The sequence below is a fragment of the Heptranchias perlo genome, chromosome 9, assembly GCF_035084215.1.
Source record: "Heptranchias perlo isolate sHepPer1 chromosome 9, sHepPer1.hap1, whole genome shotgun sequence".
In the NCBI taxonomy this organism is placed as follows: domain Eukaryota; kingdom Metazoa; phylum Chordata; class Chondrichthyes; order Hexanchiformes; family Hexanchidae; genus Heptranchias; species Heptranchias perlo.
Genome location: NC_090333.1, coordinates 6835110 through 6844119, shown reverse-complemented (window position 1 = coordinate 6844119; position 9010 = coordinate 6835110).

The window sequence follows — 9010 nt, the reverse complement described above, 5'->3', positions numbered from 1 at the left end:
GTGTTGGTTGAGGGATAGAATTTGACCAGGACACATTTATAACTGGTTATTTATCTCATTTGCTGTTTGTTGGACCTCGGCGGTGAACAAAATAGGTGGTTGCATTTTGCCAACAAATAGACAGTGGGCTCGATTTTACCAGCGGGTTCCGGGTGCGTTCCCGGAGGGGGAGCGTCGAAAATCGCGATATCCAGGTGCGTCACCGGATCGCGCCTCGATCCCGGCCACTTCCGGGTTCCACGCTGACGTGCGGGGCTGCGTGCGCAGGCCCCGCTGGTGGGAATCCCGCAGGCAATTAAAGACAGCGGGATGCCACTTGAGTGTATTTACCTTGCTTGTTGAGGTCATTAAATGACCTGATTCAGCTGTCTTAATCGGAAGTGTGGGATTTTACCTTCAACGCAGACTGTTTCACACACTGGGGGAAACAGTCTCACTTCAACCGGACGTGTTGCAGCCAGCAGCCTGTGGCAGCTGCCAAGGTGCACTCCACAGGGGGGCGGGGGAGACCCCTCACCTACGCAGGAGGCCATTCCGTCACATAGGGCAACGCCTGCCCTCCACCACCCCGCTCCGAGCCAGAGGAAACCCCGACGTGGAACCACAGCCCCAGTGCGAGGAAACACCGACCGACGTGCACAACCCCTCAAACCAACACCTGCCAGATTGATGCCGCTTCGACATCCTCGGAGGACGAACAGCATCACCAGCCCCAGCAGCCTCGCAGTCCACGCCGTCCGCCTTATCGACGTGGAGCCCACCAACACGTTGCTGCGGCACACCCACCTGCACAGCAGGAGGGAGGGCAACCGCAGAGAGAGATGCGTCGCAGGAGGCACTACCCTCCGCACAGGGTCTACAGACCGAGGCTCAGCTTCATGGACCTCTCTGAGCAGCAGTGCATACGGAGGCTCAGAGTCACTCGCCAGGTCGTCGCCGACATCCGCAGCCTCCTTAATGACGAGCTGCTCCCGGATGCACCAAGCAGCATCTTCTTACCCGTTGCCGTCAAAGTCACCACTGCCCTCAACTTCTTCGCCTCCGGATCCTTCCAGGGTGCCAAGGGGGACATCACTGGGGTCTCTCAGTCGTCTGCACACAAGTGCATAAGGCAGGTCACCGATGGGCTGTTCCGCAGGGCCTCGACCTACATCAACTTCGCCATGGATGAGCGCAGCCAGATGGAGAGGGCGGTGGGATTCCATGATGTGGCTGGCTTCCCACGGGTGCAGGGTGTAATCGATTGCACCCACATAGCAATACGGGCACCTCCACATGAGCCAGGGCTGTTCATCAACAGGAAAGTGTATCACTCCATGAACGCCCAGCGCATTTGTGACCACCGCCAGAGATTCCTACACGTGTGCGCCAGATACCCTGGCAGCTGCCACGATGCCTTCGTCCTCAGGGAGTCCACCGTCCCGCCCCTCTTCCACGCACCCAACGCCGGCAACGGCTGGCTCCTCGGCGACAAGGGATATCCCCTGCACACGTGGCTTATGACACCTCTGAGGAACCCCATTACCGAGCCGCATCGTCGATATAATGACAGCCACATTGCTACCAGGTCTACAATTGAGCAGGCCACAGGGCTGCTCAAGATCCGCTTCAGGTGCCTTGATCGTTCCGAGGGAGCGCTCCAATACACGCCACTCAGAGTGGGACGAATTATAGTTGTCTGCTGTGCCCTGCACAACATGGCACTACAGAGAGGGGTGCCGCTGGAGGAGGCCCCATGCACACCCACCACCCACATTGAGGACGACAATGAGGAGGAGGAGGGGGAGGAGGAAGAGGAGGAGTACGAGCGAAAGGAGGAGGAACGACCCATGGCCCGAACACTGGCTCACCTGCGTGCTCGTCAGGCCAGGGAGGCACTCATATGCCAACGGTTCCCCTAACATCACACTGTGTGAGGCGTTCACATGTCATAACGTGCACAGACGAGGGTCCATACAGGCTCCCTCCACAGAAGAGTGGTGCCTGTACACCTGCACCCACTGTATTATGCCCAATGGGTGGGACGGGGTGGTCGTCGTGATGATGAGGCGCACGGAAGGGACATATTGCACAAGCCGTAGAATTATGGACAAGAGGTGGCAGCATTGGTGAGAAAAAGTGACTTTATTTTGTGTTGCCATTCAAAGACTGGAAATAAAAAGATAACAAATAGACAAACACCCTGGTGCAATCCCTGTGTGCTCACGGACCTTTGGGTTCTCGTTTCCTGGTACCCCTACGTGGTGCTACCCCTGTGGCTCCAGCAGAGGTGGTGGCAGGTTGCTCCTGTTCATGCCCTGACCTGGTAGATGCTTTGGGCCGACGCCCCCTGTGTTTCGGTGCCCGTGAGGGCACCTCCACAGCCTTCCAGGCTGCAACCGGGGACATCCCCTGTGTCTCTCAGTCATCTGCGCGGATGAGCCCTGCAAATACATCCACATCCACTCTGCAGTGACACACTGGGTGGCATCAGTGGTGGGTCCTCATAGGGATACCCAGGAGCAGGCATTATTGCACAAACCGGACAGGATTCGCGAAGACATGGCACTAGTGGAGCCAATATAATGTGTGATGTGAGTTGTTATTTAATTCAATAGAAGTACGAACCATGACAGACCCTCAAACACCCTTGTGCATCCCCTTCATGCTCACGGCACGTTTGCCTTACGCTGCCTACTGCACATATGTGATGCATGCCCTGTGGCTGCAGCACAGGTGGTGGCAGGTTGAGTGAGGCTGGCCGTGAGAGAGATGCACGAGAGGGTGAGTATGGGATAGAGCCATGACATTGTATGAGGATTGGGTTGTGTGGTAGTGGCGGGGTGAGTACTCGCGAGGTGAGTAGGTGCAGGTAAGATGAGGATGATGTTTGAGTGGGTATGAAGGGTGATGTGACAGAGTAGTGTTGGCAGTGCCGAAGGAGATGTGGGGTGGGGGCAGTGATGTGGCAGGCGGAGTGCAGGGGAAAGACTACGTGTTCTCACTGTGGCTGACCTACTGAGGTCATTGGTGCGCCACCTGCACTGTATGCAGGTGGGCGATATGTTGGTGGCGCAGCTCACCCCCTCTGCCACCTCGGGCCAGGCCTTCTTGGTGGCAGAGGCAGGCCGCTTCCTCCCGGCCGCTGGGGGGAAGATCTCTGTCCTCCCCCTCCTCCTCACCCCATCTAATGATACCTGGGGTGAGGCGTCATTAAACTGGGAGCAGCCTTCCCCCTGGGCTGCTCCATGCTGTAATTTTTACTTTTTGTGGCAGCATCTGTCAGTGGAGGACTGCCCCTTTAAATAGAGCGCCTCCAGCTGACAGATCGCACTGCGCATGCGCAGCCCACCCGACGCGCAGATCAGCAGCGCGGAACCCGGAGGAGCAGGTAAGTGGATCCAATTAGTGAATTGCCTGCTGCGATAACGGGGAAAACCCACTGATTTCACCGGGCGCGTTTGGTACGTGCCCGCAGGCCGACCCGCAGGGAACCCCCACCCCTGGTAAAATCGGGCCCAGTGACTCCACTTCAAAAATTTATTCATTGTCTGCAAAGTGCCTTGAGATGTCCTGAGGGCATGAAAGGTGCTATATAAATGCAAGTTCTTTCTTGAAGGTATTTCGCTCTATTTTAACTCAGGCACTAACTCCCCTTGAAATAAATGGGTTAATATCACAGTTGACTGATGCTCAGAGGAAATCAAGACAAATGTGAAGCAGTCGTACAATGTTATCAAATTTAATGTACACACAAGATAATTACAGATGAGGGAGGCCACTCGGCCCATCCAGAAATCTCCCAAATCCCCACCCCATTGTTGCATCCAGTTGCTATTTAAATGATTCCTAGGATTTTCGTCCCATCGACCAGATCTGGGAATTTATTCCATCTGTTGATCACTCTTTGAACTCCCTGATATCAGTGCTAAATTTGCCTTTTACTTTACCTTTCATCACTAAGGCTGCAGATATGCTGCAGCGACCAGTCTCTGCCGAGTGCGGTACAGAGTCGCCAGACCAAAGTTATACTGATATCAGCTGTAAAGGAGTACTGTGCATGTCTGGATGGATGCTGGTGCAGAGCTCCACTTTCTCCCAGTTAATTTTTAATGATAGGGAGGGAATGAATGGGAGTGTTTGCTTCCTCCTCAAATTAAAAAGATTCCACAGAAAGTTTAAAAAGATCTCGGATGTTTTAAAATGCTGTTTTGCATCAGGTGGAAATGATAGCAGCCGGTACAAACTCAAGCTGGTGCGGAACAGATTCCTGGACTGAGGGAGAGGGGAACGGAAAGGGTCTCACTTTACTGGTACGAACTTAAGCTGGTGCAGGACGGACTCCTGGATAGAGGGAGAGGGGAACGGAGGGTCATTGCTTTGCTTGATTTTAGTACCGTTGGGAGTCAGATTGCTGCCCTGACATCTGTTACTTCTGTGGAATTTGCTCCCACAAGGAGTAGTTGGGGCAAAGTAAGCTGTGAGGAGAGCACAAAAAGGGATATAGAGAGGTTAAGTGAGTGGGCAAGAAGGTGGCAGATGGATTATAATGTGGAGAAATGTGAGGTTATTCACTTTGATAGGAAGAATAGAAAAACAGAATATTTTTGAAATGGAGAGAAACTGTAAAATGTTGGTGTTCAGAGGGAATTGGGTGTCCTGGTACACAAAACACAGGAAGTTAACATGCAGGTACAACAAGCAATTAGGAAGTCAAATGGTCTGTTGGCCTTTATTGCAAGGGGGTTTGGAGTCCAAGAGTAAGGAAGTCTTGCTACAATTGTAAGATTCTCAAAATTCACAGATCTCCCAAAACTCGGAGAAAAACCCGAAAGAAAAGGTCTTTGGAATTTATCTTTTCCCTGAGTATGGAAAACTTTGACCATTGACTAAAATCCTGAGATGGAAGGATAGGTGAGAGGTCACCAGACGAATCCACAACTAACACTGTGGAATGTGGGAGAATTACTGCTTCAGACATGTCTCTGTTTTAATGCAAAACCTACAGCAGGTGGTCAACACTCACTGCCATTGAAAGAGGCAACTGCTCCAGACTTAGGTGGGGCCACGTCTTTGTTTTAAAGCAAAACCGATCAATTTCTAGGACGTTGGATACAAAAGGAAGCCTTGAGTGACAAGCTCGAAAAATTGGAATTAACAATGACCCATCGGGAGAAGCAATTGCAACATGATGAGGGACCATCAAAAAGCCATCAGAGATTCTTAAGGACTTTGTCAGAACTGTTTAAACAGGCATGAAGTGTTTTTTTTTAAAGTGACGAAGACCATTGTAAGAGAGGGATATAGAAGTGGAAACTCAAAACCTCTCTCTCTCTCTCTCTCTGGTTCTTGCTGGCGCTTGTGTGCTGCTTGTCTTGTTCTGGCTGTGTCTAGAAGGAAGAGCAGCTTCAGCGAACAACAAGGCGAGGGGGCAACAGGAAAGCAGTTCGACAGGGAAGGTCAGTAGCTCCAGAAGCAGGCTGACACACAAGAAGAAACCAGAGCAACAGCCCCAGTGACCATCAGACACCTCGCGGCAACAAGGGCCTTACGAAACAACCAACCGAATATTGCCACCAACCATAAACTCTGGCCCTTTAGTGTCCAACTTAGCTAGTATAGTGGGATTTGGAGGGGTGAGGTATCATTCCACTGTAATTTCCCTCATGTGTACCGAAGTGTTCCCCATTTTAGTAGAGTGTTAAGATTGTTGTGTTGTATTTTCTCTCTTGAATAAAGGTCAATGTTTCTTGCACCAAAACCAGTTGTCTGCTGCACTTTGTCACAACTAAGTCCAAGGTTGAGAACCCAGGGAGTGGGAGCGATTCAAACCACTCAAAAGTCAGAGGCGAAGCTGACACACACCACCACCCCCTACAAATTGTACAGGGGCTTATGGAGACCACACCTGGAATACTGTGTGCAGTTTTGGCCTCCTTACCTGAGGAAGGATATACTTGACCCCTGGGGACGGTGCAGCGAAGGTTCACTAGATTGATTCCTGGGATGAGAGGGTTGTGCTATGATGAGAGATTGAGTACAATGGGCCTATACTCTCTGGAGTTTAGAGGAATGAGAGATGATCTCATTGAAACATATAAGATGCAGAGAGGGCTTGACAAGGTAAATGCTAAGAGGCTGCTTCCCCTGGCTGAAGAGTCAAGAGCTTGAGGGCACAATATCGGGATAAGGGGTCAGCCATTCAGGACTGAGATGAGGCGCAATTTCTTCGCTCCGAGGGTTGTGAATCTTTGGAATTCTCTACCCCAGAGGACTGTGGATGCTCAGTCGTTGAGTACATTCAAGGCTGAGATGGATAGATTTTTGAATCGAGGGGAATCAAGGGATATGGGGATCGGGCCGGAAAGTGGAGTTGAGGTCGAAGATCAGCCATGATCTTATTGAATGGCGGAGCAGGATCGAGGGGCTGCATGGCCTAGTCCTGCTCCTATTTCTTATGTTCTTATGTTCAAATAGCATAGATGCATTTAATGGGAAGCTGGATAAACGCATGGGGGAAAGCGCTAGAAGGATATACTGATAGGGTTAGATGAAGAGGGGTGGGAGGAGGCATCGATCATTTGGGCCGAATGGCCTGTTTCGGTGCTGTCCATTCTATGTGTGTAATTCTATGTAAAACCTTGTTGATATGCAACTGAAAGTAGTTCACGTTGTTACAAAATGGCAACAGATACTGAATCCACAGTTTACGGGGAAATTTTGTATCGAGCATAATGAATGAAATGTTTGTGAAAAACTCCAATGACGGCAGCAGAGAAGAGCTTCACTCCCTTAGTGACCTCATCAACCATCAAACCAATAAAGAACAGTGCTCCACTCACACTGACACAACAGACTTTAAGAAACTTGACAATTTTTTTTCTATTTCAAAATACACTTTATTTCATCATATTTAAAGATACACACAGTTCAACATAAAAAGACACAATTTCAATCAATGTAGTTCGAACCAATACAATGCTGATCGTACACACTATGATCTCATTATTACAATTCAAAACACAGTACATAGCATCGAATCCATTTTGTACAATACAAAGTGGGATGGCCTTACTCGGTGGCCTTTCCCCATAGAGCCTTTGCTTGGGCTGTACTTGCTTCAGTGCATCCCGCAGCATCTACTCCTGGACCTTGGAATGTGCCTGTCAGAAACACTCGGTCGTGGACAGCTCCTTCAGCTGGAAGACCAACAGATTTCGGGCCAACCAAAGGGCCTCCTTCACCGAGTTGATAGTTTTCCAGCAGCAGTTGATATCTGTCTCGGTGTGTGTCCCTGGGAACAGGCCATAGAGCACAGCGTCCTGTATTACCCAGCTGTTGGGGATGAATCGGGACAGATACCAACGCATCTCTCTCCATACCTTCTGCGCGAAGGGGCAGTCCATCAGGAGGTTGACGACGGTCTTGTCCCCGCTGCATCCTCGAGGGCAGCTCGCGGTGGCACGGAGATTTCGTGCGTGTTGGAAAGACCGCACTCGGAGGCCCCTTCTCACCACCATCCAGGCTACATCTTGGTGCATGTTGGTCAGTTCTGGTGACAAGGGGTTCTGCCAAATGGTATCGACCATCTGGTCAGGGACTACCCGATCGGATCCACCCTCTCCTTTCCCTGCAGGACTCCCAGAAAGTTCCATGACAACCACCAATAAAGAACAGTGCTCTTCTCACACTGACACAACAGACTGTATGAAGCTCACCAATTATGGTACAGAGGCAGGACACAGGGATTCAACCTTTGTGGGACTCTACTTGTAGGAACACAGGAATGTACAGGAGAGAAAAAGCCTATTTTGGACCATCTGGTCATTTCTCGAGTTTAAAAAGTAGAATACACAGATCCCTCAATTGAATTACCCACCATCTGACCTGCTCTTGTCGCCACGGCATTTATGTGTTATTTGTGACTTTGATTAGAGCAGATTCTGTGCTGTGGCAGGAGTGGAAACCTGATTGAAGGGATTAAACCATGGAGTTGCGTGAAAGGTGAGTTGAGATTTGAGAGGCAACAACACGCTCAAGGAATTTGGAGATCAAGCAGGGGTTGGAGATGGGGTGGTAGTTTGCAAGGACGGAGGGGTCGAGGGTGAGTTTTTGAGAAGGAGGAGTGATGATGTTGGTTTTGATAGGGAGCGGGGTGGGGGCAGTAAACTGAGGAGAGGGAACCATTTACAATGTCAGCTAGCATGGGGGCCATGAAGTAAAATTGGGTGGTCAGCAGTTTAGGGGTAAATGGAGCAGGAGGTGGGTCTCGTTGACAAGATGGGCTCAGAAAGGGCTTGAGGGAAGACAAGGGAGAAACTAGAAAAAGATCCGGGGTCATATTCAGTTGCTGACAGAATACTTTCAGTAATTGTTTATTCCTATCGACATAAATGATTCACAAACAATTTGTTGCTAAGAAATAAAAACTTATTGGCCTATTTGAAAGAACATTTCAGAATGTTGAATTTCCTGGACAGTTAGTCCATCATGTTATGAACACTGCAGTTCAGAATTTTCACATTATTCTAAATTCACAAATGAATATAAAGTTAATGTATACACTTTGCATCCTCCTTAAAGACAAGGTAGCCGTATGTCTTTATGCTTCAGTACACCTGCACAAACAATCACTCTGGGAATCTACTGAGCGACTGAGGTCCACAGAATTCTTATTGAAGATCGTAACGTCAGGAACGGTGAAATCTGTAAATAGAAAAATATGGGATTAATGACAGAACCACGATAGAAAATGGAGATATTTTTAAAAGTGATGATTTTCCCCTCTGCATTTCAATACCATTGTTATGATTTTCACCTCGAAAGTATCTGGACAGATCTGTACATTGAGTGATGTATGGAGGAAAAAACTCAGACTCACAGATTGCAGTGATGTGTCAGCAGGTGATGACTGTCTATTATGCTGTGCTTTTAAAAAAATGTTTGTTCAGAAAACTTTCCACAGTCAAAGTGGACAGTTGTTTACTTTGGCATGGACTTGAAAGAAATGCAAGGAGAGAGGCTCAAAGAC